General features: G+C 40.5%; 1 long non-coding RNA gene across 2 annotated transcripts; it reads right to left on the reverse strand.

The window, feature by feature from the left end:
* Positions 1-12,614: 12,614 nt before the first annotated feature.
* On the reverse strand, positions 12,615-16,277 carry LOC121055046. Of its 2 annotated transcripts, none has more exons than XR_005812254.1 (5): positions 16,169-16,277; positions 14,306-14,447; positions 13,781-13,844; positions 13,624-13,666; positions 12,615-13,024 (listed from the first exon to the last, which is right to left on the reverse strand). It is a non-coding gene; the product is annotated as an uncharacterized LOC121055046 (long non-coding RNA). The 2 variants fall into 2 exon arrangements; XR_005812253.1 differs by lacking the exon at positions 16,169-16,277 and adding an exon at positions 16,064-16,123.
* Positions 16,278-18,945: the final 2,668 nt, after the last annotated feature.

The following is an 18,945-nucleotide window of genomic DNA, read 5'->3' on the forward strand; positions in this document are numbered from 1 at the left end:
CACCAGTTTTAGTACTATTTATTTTAATAATAAATTGTTGCAAAACTTATTTTCTAAAAGTACTGACCTGATGAGAAAACATTGTCGTGCCAACATGTTATGACGTGATGTAGTTACATTGCAAGTAGGCCTAGATAACGATCAAGCTGGCTCTGCTCGGCTCGTTATAGCTCGACAGGATAACGAGTTGGCTTGTTATTGGTAACGAGGTAAAACATCGGCTCGACTCTGCTCGATAAAAACTCGAGCCAACTCGTTTGGCTCGTGAGCCGTCATAGCACATGCAACGGTGACGTGCTGAAAATCTAACCTTACAAGACGGCGGCGTGCAGTAGTGTGCGACGGCGAAGACTTTAGCTTCCTATCGAGGCAAAGGCGGTGGCCTCATGCCAGGGAGACAACGGGGAGGTGGGCAACGGGGGTGGCGGCGTGTCTGCGTGTGGCTGAGTTTGTAACGGCCTAACGGGTGTGACCATGTGGGTGTGTGGATTAGAGTTCCACTGCACAGTGCGGACCGTTTGGGCTATGTGTTGTCTGCCTGTCTCCTATGGGCCAAGATTTGCAGGCTTTCTAGGCTTACGAGCCAGCTCGGGTTGGCTGGCTCAGCTCAAATGTGTCGAGCCGAGCTGGTCACGAGCCAAGCGAGCTACTGAGTTTCGAGTTTTCCGTCCAGGCCTAATTGCCGGTGAGTTGGTGTGTGATCAAATAGTGAAAATAAATTTAGGGATAATTTGCTTTTAAAACAAATATTAAAACAGTGGGCTATCGGCAATGGAATTTGTTGACAGGATAAGTGTGTGGGTGGGGGTGGGGTATACATGGCCATATGGGCCGCCCGACACGGCACGGGCACGTTAGGGCACGACACGCTAAGGCACGGGCACGATAGGCACGACATGCCAGTCGTGCCGTGCCATGTCGCGTGCCGTGCTTAGCAGCAAGCCCAAGCATGGCACAGAAGTGGTTTTAGTGTGCCGTGCCAACACGTTTGGCCCGGATGTGCCATGTCGGCCCGGTTACAGACATCTCATATCATAATTTCATTTACAGACTCAGCAAAATTCAGACAATCATAGAAATCATAGAATCCTGAATTCAGACTCAATTACTCAAACCAGAAACCAACAAATACTTCAGCAATCAATCAAAAATTCAAAGTAACCAGACAGTCTCAACTAAATAACAAAATTATCACTTATCACTTATCAGGCACATGCACTCAGGCAGTCAAACTCACAATTCACAGTCACAACTCACAAGTCACATGCAAACAACCACAAAATATATCAAATAGAGCTGTTAGTGCAATGGCTGCCTCATTAAAAACCTATCTAGGTAAAAACTCACACCTCGTGAGAAAACCCTAGATAGGAAAAAAGAGTGCAGCCCAACTTAAGTTTATAATTGTCCATACAATAGTTAAAATGTTTAAGTTATTACAGAACATTATTACAAGCTCATTCAGTCTCATTATCAAGAAATAATTCACTGAAGGAAACTTCAAGTTCCTTGTCCTCGACGGTGTGTTGTTGCTTGTCATTTGCTAGCTCCCAATCCTTCATACAAGAGATTATCTCCACCATGTCCGAGGTCAAGCATCGTCGTCGATCCTCCAAAATCCTGCCAGAAAGACTAAAAGTAGACTCGGAAGAAATTGTTGAAGCAGGCACTGTTAGTACATCTTTAGCTAAGAGAGTAAGAACTGGATATGTAAGCTTGTGGTCCTCCTACCAGTTCAATATATCAAAATCATCATCGTTGTACTGATTGACTGTGTCACTGTCAAGGTACGACGACAGCTCAGTGGCACCAATATGTGAACCAGCACCTGCTGCCTGCAGCAAAGCAGTAGTAGAACCCCTTCTAGATACAGAGGGTGGTGGAGACACAAGTCCAACACCAAGAGTTGCAGAACCAAGACCTAAAGAATTTTCCCCAAAGACCATACCCCAGTTGGTCCTCCTCTTACCAGAACCAGATGGTGCAACAGGGGGTCTTTGCAATCTAACTGAACCAAACTTATCATTATACTTTTCAAACATAGTATTGAGTTCAGCTCTAATTTGAGTTGAGTATGCAGAGTAATCAGTACCAGTTAGTGAAGATAAAACCTTGAGAACATTATGAAAACCTTTCATTTTACCTCTAGGGTCTAGGATAAATGCAAAGGCATACAATGCAGGTATGTTTCTCCAATACTTAAGAAATTTAGTCTTTATAGGAACAACAGAATGTCTAAGTAAATCATCATTCTCATATGCATGCAAATGTCATGCTATTGAAAGAAGTTGATGAATCATAAGTGGAGATGTAGCATAATAAACACTAGAAATAACTACAGTAGCATCATTAAAAACCTCAAGAAATTCTAGAATCTTTTCAGCAACATACCAATGTGAGTTAGTTAGAAGTAAATTCTTATTAGGAGCTCTTGGGTAGTGACTGTCAATGAACACACCAAATGAGCTCCTATAAGGGACCAAATGCTTAAGCATGAGATAGGTAGAATTACATGTAACATCCATGTCAGGACCAAACTTGCGAGGCCGAACCCCCACAGCAATGCAATAACTTTTAAATCCAGTAATCCTCAAGTTAGAAGAGTTCAAGAAAGAGATGGCAGTCCTAAAAGCCTCAAGATAAGGCTTCAACCTTTTCAAACCAGACTTAACAATCAAGTTTATAATATGGCAAACACATCGCTGATGCATAAACATGTTACTAATATAACCATTAATGCTAGGTGTTAGCTTATCCATAGCAGTAGTATTAGATGATGCATTGTCTAGGGTAACAGAGAACACCTTATCCTTTAAACCATACTCATCTAGAACAAGAAGAACACGATCAGCAATGTTTTGGCCAGTGTGAGACTCATCAATGAGATAAGAGCAAGAAGCCATTTCTCTAAGCACCAATTAGAGTTAACAAAGTGAGCAACCACACTAATATAGTCCTTCTTAGCATTCCCAGACCAAATATCAGAAGTTATAGCAATAGAGGACACGCTAGTCTGCAATACATTCATAAGCTTAGCACGACAAGTATTGAAAAACTTAACAAAATCTCTAATGGTTGTTTGCCTAGAAACAACAGTAAATCTAGGATTATGTGCAGTTCTAATATAGTCTTGAAAAGCAACAGATGCACCAAAAGAAAGGGGTAGATCGGTACGTGCAATTAGCCTACACATTTCAGTATGAGCAACATCAGGATCATACTCCCAATGACGAATAGTACCATCAGGGTTATATTGCAGAAGAGATTGATCCATGTTTTTACGACAAGCCTTAAGTTTGCAAGCGCTAGCATGTCTTTTAAGATGACCAGTACCCCCAGTTGATTTATCAGACAAAACAGTTTTGCAAATATGACACTTAGCATACTTTACCTCCATAGCTTGCTCAATTCGCTTGATCTCTTCAAAGTCGTTCCATACCTCGGATCGGCACATTCTACTTCGCTTGCAGGCAAAGGCTAATGACGCGGCGGCTTCACCGGCGCCATCTGCTTCATCGGCACCGGTGGCGCCACCAGCGCCAACACCCACATCAGCACTGCAACTGAACACCTCGATGTCGTCCTCGTCATCCCCCCGTTCACCCAACAACCTTAGCTCGTCGGTGATGGTCATCGGGTCACCAACATCTGCCATGTCAAGGTCGGCAGTCGACCCTCCGGTTCCTCGACGGCGCGTGCCACAATCGCTAGGCACTCCGAGGAGCACCGGCCAACGACCTAGAAGAAATTAGGAAATTACGGTTAGGGTTAGGGTTGGGGTTAGGGTTAGGAGGCCGATACCCGAGAGCAGCGAGAAGGGGAGAGGGAGAGCTCACCTGCGTTGCTGGAGCACCGGAGTTGCCGAGATTAGGGGGTACATGAGCCGAATCGACGGCTTTGCTCACTCCAGCCGAGTGCCGACTGACGGAGCCATGCGTGGTGGCGTCGTGTCGAGGTTCGGCGGCGACGACAGACGGGTCACGGGAGGATCTGGGCTGCCAGAGCCAGAGATGACGAGGGAGCGGGATGATGTGAGGGCTAGAGCTGCTAGATGGCAGCGGCGACGGAAAGAGAAACTAAGAAAGCTAAGGATAGGCGAGACCGCGAGAGGAGAGAAGACGACAAGGCAACAAGCAAATGTGAGGCGACAGACGAGGGTTAGGGTTGCCGATTCAGTGCCCTCTTTTATACGACGGCGGATGGCCTCTCCAATGGGCCGATCCAACGGGCCTCCTCCCCTCCCAGGCCAGCCGCCAGCCTATCCGACCGTTGATGCGGGCCATATCGGGCTATCGGCATTAACGGGCCGTGCTCGTGCTGGCCCAACGTGCTGGGGTTACAGCCCAAGCACGGCACACTCACTCGGGCCAGGCCGGGCCGTGTTTTACTGGACCGTGCCCGTGCTTTCAATAAGGCCCGGCCCATATGGCCATCTATAGGGTGGGGGTTGATTGTTTGGTTATCCTTACTACTTTAAAAGAATGTTTTAAAAGAGGTGTTATTGGCAATGGAATTTGCTGACAGGATAAGTGTGTGGGTGAGGGTGGGGAGTTGATTGTTTTGTTATCCTTACTACTTCAAAAGAAGTGTTTTAAAAAATCGCTAAAAAAATACAAATCACGCACTCACGCAGCCAGAAAAAAGAAAACAAAAAAAACACGACGTACTCACGGCCTCACGCACGCACACAAAAAGATAAAATGAAAAAAAATACAACTCACGCACGCAATGCCTTCACCCACGGCTGCATCTCACTCGCTGTCGCCCCTGCTGCCGCCGCAAGTACTCGCCGCTCGTGCTGTCGGCAGTCGATCGCCCCCATCGATCTGCGTCACCGTCCGAGCCCCGCTGCCGGAGCCTCTCGTCGCTGCCGGTCGCCCTCGCCGACGAAGCACGCCCCTGCCTTTCTGCGTCGCCGTGTGCTCGGCACCCGTAACCGATCTGCGTCGCCTCCAACTCGACGCCGCCGCCGATGCACACGCCTTCCTCGGCCTCCTCTCGCACACCTCTGGGCAACCATCAATGGGACGGCAGGCAGAGGCAGACTTACTTCTGTTTATCTTGGATGAGAAACTGATAAATTACACCACTTTGACATGAACTTTGCTTATTTGCTATCATCTTCTACTACTCCATAGCTAGAACTGCAAACTATTCTTGGCTGTCTTGTGATTGCATGTCTATTAACAAGAATTTAGAGCTTAGGTTTCGCATTGTCCTCTGGATCTCTAATGAAACGAAGATAAATGAATAGTATGTACACCTGGAACTTTTGTTTGCCAATTTTATTTCATCTAATGTGTTCGTAGAAGATGAGTGACGTTTTCTACTATATTAAAAAAATATAAAATTGTTTGTCAAAACTGTGTTATTTTCTCTTCTCTGGACAACAACAAAGTGGTACTGTGCTCCTCAATTATGTGGTTGTTTTTTCTCCTATAAAAATATGCAAGTATTGTCTATTATGTGGCTCAAAATTGTTGGCATATTTTTTATAATTACTTGACTTAGGATATTCACATCAATTTATGTGAAAATTACATTTCTTGATTCGTATGCATATATGTGGGTTGTTTAACTTATTAAATTGTAGTATATATGCATGTGAAATATTTTGTATGTTATTATTCTTAGTTACATGATTAACTTACGATTTATAAAGCTTATTTATTATTGGTAAATTGGAAATAAAATTTATGCTTTGAGCTAACTATTTCCTTGTCAAATAAATATAGTTCCGTTGCGAAGCACGGGCATGGAACTAGTTTATAGAAAAAAACTAAATGATATATTTGTAAATGAAAGATAATTTGTGAATAGAACTTTTATGAGAAGTTTTAACGTCCTTGAAGAGATACCAGGGACTAGGAGGTACAAAATAAATCTAACTGTTGATTTGTTAGGGTAGGATCGGAAAGGAAAACGAGTGGGACAAAAAAAATACTCCCTTCTCTCGGTGGGCCGCCTAAAGTGACGATGTACGCCTGCCCCTCCCCCAGATCATTGCGATAGCCCTCCCTTTCCCCAGGTCACGGCGGTAACATCTCCTTGTAGTGTCGCCACAATCGTTCGAAGGTTCCATCTCCCTATATATCCCTCCCCTCCACCAGAACGAGGCCCTCCCACACCCCTGAGATCCTCACTCTCTTACCCCCAACTGTGGCAGGAACCCTAGCACCGCTAGGGATGGAACTTTGGCCGACCCTTCCCAACCGTAACGACGGTAGGGTGCTGCAACTCCATTCTTCCACCTCTAAACCAGTTGCAAAAGGTTGGTGACATGCGTAGTGTTTAATTCGTTCTCTTGATTTGATAAATCACAATAACCGAATTCATAGTTTTGCTGATGAGGTTTGGAATTGGAACATTAATTTTGTTTGCATGGTGATTTAAGGTTGATTTATGCAACGCTGAGTGCATGTATGTAGGAATTTGTATTCATACCAAAGTAAAATTTGTTAAGGCAATCTATTCATTCTCATTTTTTAGATCTTTGTGCAATTGGAAAAAAGTGATAGAAGTATGGAGGGGCAATCAGAGTATGATATGGTTCTTGCCATGGTATTTAAGAGTGAGGACAAAGGTTATTCTTTCTACAATAAGTATGCGAAAGAGAGTGGTTTTAGTGTTACGAAGGATTGCTACAGGTGTGATTCTTCATCGAACATGATATTTCATTGTCGATTCACATGCTCTTGGCAAGGATATATGAAAGTAAAGTGGATGGATCTGTCTAACAGAATTAGCTAGCCTAGGGCTCTTACTCACTGTGGTTGCGAAGCTTAGTTTGAGATTAAAGTCGACCAGGGAAAAGGTGTATGGTTTGTTCCGAGGTTTGTTAGGAATCATAATCACCGTCTTTGTAAACCATATGGAGTGGTTTTCCTCCAGTCCCATCGTGGTCTCTCGAAAGCACAAAAGGCCAAGGTAATGGAATTAAAAGATGTTGGTTTGCGTCAACATCGAGGGATGGATGTCATTGAAAAAGATCATGGTGGATATGAGGTTGTTGGTTTTACAACAAAGGATATGTACAATTATTTTGTTAGAATGAAGAAGAAACGCATAGATGAGGGAGACGTAGACCGTGTTGTAAAGTATATGAAGTCATGATGGATGTTAGATTTGGAGTTCTTCTTTGACTATGAAACAAACAATGATGGATGTTTGACAAGATTATTCTAGGTAGACTCACAATCACATATTGATTGTGATGTATTTGGTGATGTGGTTGTCCTGGACAGTACATATCAAGTGAACATGTATAATTTGCCCTTTATCCCTTTTGTTGGTGTCAATCACTATGGTTCAACTGTCATTTTTGTTTGTGTTGTTGCATCTGATGAGAGGGTTGCTACCTATGAATGGCTTCTTAGGCGATTTCTCAACTACATGTGTCATAAACATTCAAAGTCGTTGATCACTAATAAAGATAATGCGATGCGAAGAGCAATCGCTACCGTGTTTCCATATTCTGACCACCGTTTGTGCACCTAACATATTGAGCAAAACATAACACCATTTAAATCCAAATATGTTAGCAGATTTCAGAGCCTTGTACATGCTCCTTATGGGGAAGGTGAGCTTGAGAAGTGGGAGGAGTCTAACCATAAAGTGTCTGATGACAATAGTTGATTAAATAGGATGTATAATTTAAGGAAGAAATGGGCTACTGCATTCACAAAAGGTAGAGTTTTCCTTGGGATGAAAAGTAACCAAAGAAGTGAGAGTCTGAACTCAAAACTTTATAAGTTGTTGGATCATAAAATGAGTCTAGTTGTATTAGTGGAGCACCTAGGAGGCTTAGTTGGATGCGAAAGCTTCACAGTCGTATCCATGTATGTTAGAAGATGCTAGCTCAACTGAGAGAAATGCAGCATCATCGTATACGCCAAAAAATTTTAAGGTGGAGTCTGAGCTTAGCAAGGCTATGAATTGGCAGGTAATAGAAACCATTGAAGAGGAAAGTTGTATCAGGTATGTGCTTTTCTTGAAAGAAAATGAAAAGATGTTCAATGTGAAGTATATGTACAAGCGAGCAGTATTGGCTAACATTTCATGCCCATACAAAAAAAAATTGGAGTGTGAATCCATTCCTTGCCATCATATACTTGCAGTTCTGTATTCTTCATAGTTGGATGCCATTTAACATTTTTGCATAGATCGCAAATGGACAATTAAGGCAAAAAGTATATTTCCTTCCGATAGTATGGTGAAGTGTATACTTGGTCAAAGCAGATGGAGCATTATAGGATGCTACGTACAATGGCCAACGAAGTTTTTTTTTTCAAATCCTCTATGACAGAAGATAACACCATGAACGTGATGAAGATGCTAGAGAGTTTACTGCTTGAACATGACAGTGGAGTAAATGAAATAAGTGATGTTCAATATGGTTATGTGGTTGGACAAAGTATGCGTATGGATGCTGAGGTTAATGATCCATCCCAAGTAGTACCGAGAGGTGCTCCAAAAAAGGATTAGATGTTTCTTTAGAAAATGAGACTAGTGGAAGAAAGTGTAGATATTGCAAACAGCCCGGCCATGATATCCGAACATGTGATGCTTTTCTAAGGCAAGTGTAGATGTTTTTAAGTCTTGTATAGCTATTTAAGTAGTATTCTAAAAATAATTTGTTTAATTTGTTTGTACAGGAGGATTGAGGTAGATGTTTGAGATGGCTTGGGGAGAGAAGCTGATACGGTGGTCATCTTTTGGTGCTAGGATGGTAGGTAGGAAAGTTGTGTTAGTGACAAGTTGCACGTTTTTCTTCAGATAAGGATGTTGTTAGTTCCGAGTTATCTATTTTTTGTGTTATCCTGAGTTGGATCGACTATGAAGTTGAAATGAACTGTGGAGCTGAACTTGTCATCTGTAATGTGTTATTGGAATGTGCTGGTCCTAGAGGTCTGTTAAGTTGATAATTTATTCTGAGGAGTGAAATTATATGATGATTTGTTGAACTGGTTAGTATTTAGTTGTAGCATGACAAGATTCAGTAGTAGTAGTATATGTGCCACTATTGTAGTCCTACCAAAGGAGCACCTAACTTCTTATGGTTAAGCAGTGGACATTAACACATTGACTTATTTTAATTGATTACCTAATGGAAGTAGGATTATGGGAATCATTTACTACTCCCTCCATCCACCAGACCACGATTGATCAGGCTCCCAAGTCCATTTACTGTAGATCGATTGCGCAGTGTTGCCACTTGGGTTGCCAGTGCATGGCATCGTTACTGCCACATCTCGTGCAAAAAGGTGCATGTAGATATATCCGTAGAGACAGAGATAAAGTGAAGCAATCATGTAGTAATTCACAAATATCAAAACATTTGGAATTTTAAATTAACTTTCAAGGAGTAGCTTACATGACTCAATTAAATTTAATTCTCCAGACAAGCTAATAAAATAACTCAATTATGAGTTCAATAAAATGAAATGAACAAAGAAGAAATAGGCATGATAATAAGATTCAAAATACAGTCGATCTCATCATCTTTTGAAATTTTAAATTAACTTCTCAGTAGTACCTTAGATGACTCAATCAACTTAACTTCTCAGGAGAAGCTTACAAAATGACTCAATTATCACTTCAATAAAATGAAATGAACATAGAAGAAATATGCACGACAATAAAATTAAATACAGTCAATCTCATCGTTTGTAAGAAATCAAATCAACGATATTCACTAGAAGAATTGCAATCACTACCAAGGAACCCAATAACCAACTATGGATGTTAAGTTGTTTTCTCTTGTATGAAATTCTTCCTTTAAATGCCACCTCCATGGCCATGAAGCTATCGGCCACTAGTTGTAGCTTCATTTTTCTTCTTCCAATTTTGTCTTGAGCTCAACGGAACAATACTAATGTGTACTACCACCTTTCTTCGGATGTCGTTCTAGTGCATGCCACATCTTTTGTAGGGTTTTTTTAACCCTAGGATGCCATGGTTCATCAACGACCCAGACTAATGTATCACATTATTCTTCTTCCCGTAAGAGTAAGAGCGGGCACGAAAAATTGAGAGAGAGAGAGAGTTGGGGGGAGTATAAACGAACCTGCAGTGGACATTCAAGGAATCTTCTTCCTATGTCTTCTCCCTTGCAAGCTGTCATCCTTTTTGGCCTCAATCCATGTTTGCATCTTTGTTGGGTTCCCATCCCCTCCCCGATGTAGTCAGGCTCTTCGATGTACATAGGAACACTGAGGCAGAGACCACCACGATTTTCCTAAAAATTGAACAAAAAAGTTACAACAACTGACAAATTTATAAACCAACGGTAATGGAAACAGTGCTTACCATCTCATTTTTGAAGCATGAGGCGTTGCTGGTCACCATCTTGTGCTTGAAGCTTCGAAGTGGAAGGAAAAAATAATGGAATGAGCTGCACATTTACAGTGACAGGTTTGGTTGGAGTGTGAAGGATAGCTGGTTGGAGTGTGAAGGATAGCTGTCCATATTCATTGCAAGGTGGTGCTTTGCATAACATTCTGCAATTAAATTTTATATTATTATGTATAATAAATTAGGTCAAATTTTATTAGATATTAGTTTGAATTTATGACATTGAAATTTGATTGATATAGGTTTGTTTGTCTCTATGATACTAAATTGATTTTCGGATTTTAAATGACATGTTACAAAAATGTCAAATTTGTTTGAACTATACAAATCTGGATATATTTGATCAAATTGTACAAATATAATTTATTAGCTATTCATACCAAAGTAATGTTCAGAAAATAATATTTATATTTGTTCTAGTTATATAAATTTGGATATATTTGTTCAAATTGTACAAATATGGAGAGTCCGATGTGTCGATCGTGCTGATTTGGTGTGTTCTCACCTAAGAATAACCATATGGACTATCTACGTACCTTATACTCGGTCAAAGTGTAAGAGATAGGACCGATACATGTGCACAACCATATAGAGAGTGCAATGTATCGATTGTGCAGATTTGGCGGGTTCTCACCTAAGAATAACCATATGTACTATCGATGTATCTTACTACTCGGTCGGAGTGTAAGAGATAGGACCGATACATGTGCACAGCCATATAGAGAGTCCGATGTGTCGATCATGCCAATTCGGTGGGTTCTCACATAAGAATAACCATACGGATTATCGACGTAACTTACTACTCTGTCAAAGTGTAAGAGATAGGATAAAGCATATGCACTCGAAGTCAAAGAAAAAAGCTCAACATCAGAATAGCCATTCAATACATGTAAACAATGTTTTTTTTACCTAAATATCAAGCTATTTACATGTAAGTATTCCCTAATACGTAAAGATAACATGCATAACAGATTCTTGTCGTGTGAAAGGTAAAAGAGTACACGTCATATGTGTTATATGGTAAAAAAACATGGACAAGCTAAACGTCCATCGTGCATAACAAGTTCACACAAACTTCACGGCGGCAAAAGGAGTTCATGAATCATTGTTCATCGTAAATTATAAGGTCATTTAGAGTTCCAATGCAATACATGCACACAACTAGTAACCCAAGAGTCGTGCTCTTTCATTATGGCAGACTAAGGACTTGTTTGGGGGAAGCTTTTAGATTATGTGAAGCAGCTATTTGATAGCCAACTTCTGAGAATCTGGAAAAGCTTTAAAACCCAGCTTCTTCAACTTCTGGCTTCTTAGTTCATTTTCCAGAATCTGTAACTACAAATTCTCATAAGTTGTGAACTGTTTGGGGCAGCTTCTAGTAGAAGTAGCTTTTGAGAAAAGCTACAGCTAGGAGAAGTTCCCCAAACATGCCCTATGTTGTTGTGCAATTGATATCCTTCAAGAGACTGCTCAAAAGAGACTACTCTTCTATACTCCATGGTCACAAGAGTAGTACTATTTGTGCCCTCTTCTCTTTCTCCTCCATGCTGCTCACGTTTGTGAAGCGTCTCACAAGCATCACAGATAGGACAAAGCACTAGCAGATAAGAGTGTAGTTGAAGCCATGTCAGAACTCTCAAGACTGGTACATGATGATTATCTCTTCCATACTGCTGTTGTGTTTAATTCGTACTGCCAATCTCTGTTCCATACTATGGATATGATGATGAACCAGCATTTTTTGTTTGCTTGGACTACACGTTTAGCAGTCCAACAAGCATGCAACCATAAGAGAAATATTAAACATCTAGATAAAATTGATTTTGATTTGACACCAAGCATCTAAGTTACTGAACTAATCTATACTACTTTAATGTCTCTAGTGGTGGCAGCAGTGAATCTGCCACCCCACTACTTTGTACAGTTCTTTTGCAAATTAGCCCACGGTATTTTATGATATTATGGAATAGTCCATATTTGGTTTAAACAAATGATATTAGTATAGTTGGTAAAAGATTCCTATAACATTTTGTAGTACATTTCCATAGCAAAGCATGGGTATTTTGCTAGTATCAATATGAAACAGTTAAGTATATCTAAACCTCAAATTTTCATCATACTACTACACTAGTGTAAGTTCTTTAAAGTATCTCTTACAACATCTCTTCACAAGTTAAGTCCATGACAATCGTAGCATCTATTCGAATATTTGTCAAAGTTGTCAGACTACTTTCCAAACCACAAAGAGATGCTATGGAAAGAATTGGGTTTCATGGTTTACTCTGGATGCCACACATAACAATACAACAAAAGTGTTGTGTTTGGGTTGCTGACTGATATGACATTGAAAGCCAATGCATACAAATCCAAGGCAGAAAAATCCGCATAACAACTTGGGATGTCAAGTGTATTTCGGGCCTACCCAATGAAGGACCGGTGATAAAGACTTTGGCAGAGATAACAGGTCAAGACGTTGAATTGTTTAGAACCTACAAGGATAGTAAAAACAAGAATATTTCGCTAACTTTATTGGAAAAATAAATTTTGGAATACAAAGAGCCTGTATTGAAGGAAGATGATGACAAAGAAGCATTTGAAGCTGCATGCAAAGATGTTGAAGATCACTTCTTACGAAGGCTGGTTCTTTTCACCCCTGGAGTTATCACGTGTTCTATAACAAAACCATATGTTAGCTCAGAATACCTGCCCCCTTTTTAGAGATATTGATGACATCAAGACAATGAACTAGGCAAGCTTAATAAGAGAATACTTGTGCAAGTCTTTGCAAGATTACAAGGAAGGACAAACAAATCTAGAGGACAGCTTACCGCTTCTTCAAGTACGAACTTATAATTAAAATCCATTACTACAATGGACGTTAGTATGCATTGATTTTTTTCTCTACTAGCTAATTATTTGAGTTTTCCTTGCAGTGTTAGTTTTGGGAGCATGTCCACGCAATTGGAGATGCATCCTGCAATATAAATTATACTGGGACCAAGTTTGATAACATGCACGTGGAAGGTGAAGGATTGGTATGTTTTTAACATGCTCCTAGTAGATTTGTAATTAGTTTGGTTATTTCTAACTACATGTATGGCATCAAAGAAGTTGGTAACATTTGGTGGACAAAACTATTCCATTGTTCACAGATTGTCTATGACATCAAAGACCCAAAAGAAAACCCTTATGGAGACAAATATGGAAACTATCTTGAATAATTTTTTTATCAGGAAAACCTGCACAAAGAAAGTGAACATGGTAACCTACACGGGATTTGTGAAGAACACTTTGGGCAACAAACAAGACCATCCTGAAAATGAAGAGGAACAAAATATGAAAGAATATCCCATCAACGAAGATTACAACATCGTAATTAACTACATGGACGTAATTATTGTTTGGACAATACAATTGAAATTCTAACCTTTTAATCCTTTTTATTGCATATTTTGGGCTACTTCAAAGTCATCGTTGATCAAATACTGCATCTGCAACAATCCATCCAAGATATAGACACAAAAATGACAAACAAGCTGTTGGCACTTGAAAGAAGATGTACAAACAATCTTTTTCTTATTGAGGTAAGATATAACATATATGGCTAATATATATTGAATTGTTAGCTAAACTATTCACTGCCTACAGGACATCAAAAGACATTTTTGAAAAGCTTCAAAGATTACAACTCACAATGGTTATGCAACTAGCAATGTTGATGACAAAAAATTGTAATTACCTACTCACTTTTCCAACATATGAATTTACAATCATGCAATGGTTGCGATGTTCTCAACAGGAGCAAACTAGGCATACAAACGGTTTTGGTAATTAAACATAGCCATATATGATCAACAACAATGAGGTGGACAACACTGAAATCTCTGTCCAACCAACTAAGATAATGTTCCTTCAACAAATTTATGTACTTTCTACAAATTATTGTACTTACACAAAACTATATGACACCCCTTGTAGCTAGGCTGCTACTGAAAGTTGGTAGGTTCCTGATAAAAGCATCATAGTTGAAAGGCTAAGAGCACCAAGTGGAAGTTTTCTCAAGCCAACATATAAGGCATAAGAATGCAACAAAACTACAGCAAAAAAAGCAATAGGATTAGAGGGCATAGAGGGTTTGACTAAAATGGAGAAAGTAACCATCAACTACATTCTATAGTCAAAACCTGACAAAGTTCTAGCAAGTATTGAAGACATAGAACTAACTACTCGATTTCTTATGCCACTAGTCTCACCCATTGAATCATACTCGAGAGCTAAATGGTTGGATGGTAGGGTAAGAAATATTTTAGTTTCCTACTTAATATATGTCAACATAACCTTGCTTCTCAACTTTTCCTTGTCCAACAAGTCATTGCTTCATATATAGAAATAATTGACATGCAGCAAGACAAGTCAAGATATCATGGTACATTCCTTCTGGAAAAGAAACAACAATGCCTGATATGATAGAGCAATGGTGAATCCATGGGATTTGTTACTAAAAGGTATCAAGAAGCAAGATGGAGGGTTGCGAAAAGATATCTACAACTTGATCTGGTAATACGACAACCATTGTATATTATAATAGTAAAATTCACCCCAAGTCTCACATTAACTCTTGTTCCCTGTAGATATTCCTACCATTAAACATGAGTTCCTACCATTGGTATGTGGTGCTTCTAAATGCAAAGACCAAACAAATTCAGATTTTGGACTCAATGGTTGTGAGGAAACAAGACTATATTTTTTTTGATAAAAAAACAAAACTATGTTTTAGACAAAGACTTAACAAATATTGTGAGCTCTGTATAAAATGTATGTCTATGTCCGTGCAACTTATAAATTTTATCATTTCATATATCAAAGGTGTGGACAAGTATATTCAAATTGAAAGGACAGGTAAAGTCATACGTACGGCATAGCCAACAAAAAGAGTTACTAATTGGTCGTTATGCTTATAGAAAGTTCCTCAACAAAAAGACATGTACGATGCAATGCATTATTTTAGTTTTACTAATCCTAGTACTTCCTATCACTTACAAATACTATCCACAATTTCAGTTGGTCATGCGGGTTATGTACTCTAAAATTCATGGAGCATTGGAATGGAAAATCTTTGTCTGATGAGTACTACAAAATCGTAATTTTCCTAATCATTTATACTAGGCATCAAAACACATTTGTTCCCATAAATTCATCATAAACACATTCATGTCTAAAGATTATTCTTATTTGTGCAGGATCCAAACAATATTTTTAGGCCGAAGATTGCATCCACCCTGATTAATAGTTCGTTAAACGTTGTTATTCAGAGCCATGAAGATATCAAGCGGCTTCAATGTGATCAAACCAAACAAGCAATTCTTGTGCCTATGAATGAGTCGTTCACACAAATCTGATTAACCTTCTTTTATCCATGCTATAGCTTGTGAACAATTAGACTGTGATTTGTGTGACCTCTTATGGTTTTGACAATATTATCCATACTATGGATTTGGAACCATTAAACTTTGTGATTTGTGTAACCTCTTATGGTATTCAAACTACTATCCATGTTATGTTAACAGTCCATGCTATGGTTTTGGAGCAATCGAGTCTGATTACAATGCACAAATTTTACTGACCTCAAGATTGATTAGAAGCCCGGCCTACCCTAATAGAATTAACAAACTAGATGCCCAAACAAACTCAATGAACACAACAAAATTACCTGCATGACATGTCGTCCTCACCCGATAGGAAAATTTACAAGGGGATTAGTGCAATAGAGAATTAACTTTGACAAAGATTGCCGCTGGATGTATGTGCAATTTACCTGTGTGACCTGTCACTATCAGTGCCGTTGGTGGCGGCGGGAGTAGGAGGTCCAGGATAGGACTAGATCGGAGGCCGTCAGCTACACAGTCGTTGGCCCGGAAGGAGCGGCGGCCACTGGTAGGCAGAGCACGGAAAGAAAATGAGTTGTGCCTCATGTACTACCAAGATAATCAATACACAATGTGTGGAACATTATTATATAAACAAATTAGACTCAACAACTGAATGGAATTAGCAGATTTGTACTATACTATATCCCTGATTAAAAGAGCTCTGCAGATCTGCATGTTGCTATTGCTGAACTCCCTGCATGGTTACTGTTGATTATCATGGCTACTACCTACATGGCGAGTGAATGTAATTAGCCTGCTTGCTGCCTGACTCCCTGCAGCAATTCATCGTCTGCTTGCTAGCTACACCGGCACCAATCTACCTTGTGTTAATGCCAGACTTTGGCAAATAGTCGTCATGGATTGAAACACGATTAAAGACCAAATTGGACAAGGAGACGTGAATCGGCTGGAGGTAGGAAACTGGACACGGTGTGGTTGTAGCCGATGGAGTCCAAATCGGACAGGAATTGGAGTCCGATTGGGCTTAAGGTTTAGAGATAGATTCGGTTTTAATTGTGTGTCCGTGTAGATTAATTAGGCTGTATCTTAGATTTCGGTTAGGATTCTTATGTCTAATTAGAGTCCGAACCCTGCAAGTTAGTTAGTAACGGATTATTATCCGGTTAGAACAGTTAATACCCGGGGCTATAAATATGTGTGCCCGGGGTCCTTGTAAATTATCTCCAGATCAATTCAACTTGGCGCATCGCCTCAAAACCTTCCTGCTCGTCAAACCCGTCGATCAACTAGGAAAGGATTGTCTCAGTTAAGTCCGATTTCCTGCTTAGTTGACTGGCGGGCTGAGTCCTATTGCTGCTTTGATCTGTTCTGGGTTAGGGTAGTGGTAGTTCTCGATCAAGTCACCGTAGGATCTTCTATTTAATCTATCAGCATGATTCCGGTTAACATGATTATGTCTCAGTTTAGTCCGATCAATCTGGTTTGCCGGGCTCGTGTCATCAGATTAGATCGAGGACCTACGATGGCTTATCGCTGGAGTTCTAGCCAGCATTATCTCGAGTAATTTGTTGATTGGTTCATTAAGCTCACCGGTCTTCATGTTTCTATGAGTGTATCATGCCAGAATTGCATATTGTCTCGGTTAGGTCTGATCTATGTGTGTTTGGTACGATCTGCTTATAGAAAGTTGTCCGATCGGCTAAGTTTAATGGGTTGATTGATAGACTATGCTGGTTTTCTATCATATTATTCACATGTTATAATAATCAACTGATCTCGTGGGTAGTTATGCTTAGATCTGTACTGTCTCGATTAGGTTCGATCTTCTAGATATGGTACGAGTACGCGTGTTATTGGTTATTATTGTTCTATGCTGGTAGTTAGTATAGCATCCCAGTTTATATTTAATTTCACATTTAGTCTCGTATCGACTGTCAAATATGTGTGCGATAAATACTAGAGTGGTCCGATCGGTGAGTTAATCTTAAAACTGTCTTGGTTGGATCTAATCTTTTAAAAATAGTTAGCTGGTTAGTCTATTTAGTATTTATCCTGCTTCTGACTCAGCTGATTGGGCATATTTACGTTTACTATCATGAAATTCCTGTAAAGTCGACGTCTAGTCCATCGGCTAGGGTCCTGGGATGGTGTCGGCTATCCGGCCGATAGCGGTTTCACGGTTAACTGTTTTCTATGATGTATCTTATCAGTTACAGGATCAAACTGACTGGCACACCCAGTATTTCTAAGAATTAGGTTCTGCACTGGAATGGTCTAAGATTGATTTCCAGGCCTACGTGTGTGACCGTTGATTGTTATTTTCAGCGTCAACACCTTGTTCTTGCGTGGGGCTGTCGACGCCTTCCGCGGTTCAGCAGGGCTGTGGGAGTGCCTGCCTCGATCATGTTTCTTTGGCCACCACTGCGCCACAATCCGGCGCTGCTTCCTCCGCCGCTATCTCACGACGCATCACTGATGCCTGTTACCCCGGCTGAGCCGCTGGATCGGATGGAGCGGCGGTGGCAGGTTGAGGTGAGAGCAGCCAGCCAGTCGACGGTGACCTTAATAATTAATTTATTATGTACTAACCTATTACTATATTTGCCGCACTGGCTAACTAACCCCATGTTCCCACATGCCAAACGCAGCCTTAGTTTTGCGTATAATAATGATTTATATTCAACGGAATTGAAGGATCTTGATTATGAGATCCATTTTTACATTGATAAGAGCAACCCCAAGAGTTCCTCAATTTCCGTATCCCAAATACTATGTTAAGGCAAGTTTGTAAATAATAGGGCAAAGAAAATTTAGTTTTATCTCCAAGAGTTTGCGAGAAGCATCGCGCCGCCCCCGTGCGGTGGGCATGGGCGCACGGCGTCGGGCGCGTGACGCCGAGGCTCGTGGGGGCAAGACGCCGGGTGGCGGCGGCGCGACGCTGGTCGGCAAGGAGATGGCGAGTGGGTGGCGTCGGCAGGAGGAACGAGATCGCACAGCGCAGGGAAGAGAGGGAGCTGATGAAAGTTCTTGGCCGACACGCGAGAGAAACCCAGCGTCGTACTTTTCTGGATGCCAAGTGAAACGCCAACTCCCAAATATGTGCGCAAACGAGCGGATATAGGAAATGGCTAAATTTTAGGAAGCCGGATGGCACATGTTGAAGACAGTTCTTTTTCAATTTGCAAAAAAAAAAACAGAGATG

This window comes from Oryza brachyantha, chromosome 7, assembly GCF_000231095.2.
Source record: "Oryza brachyantha chromosome 7, ObraRS2, whole genome shotgun sequence".
In the NCBI taxonomy this organism is placed as follows: Eukaryota; Viridiplantae; Streptophyta; class Magnoliopsida; order Poales; family Poaceae; genus Oryza; species Oryza brachyantha.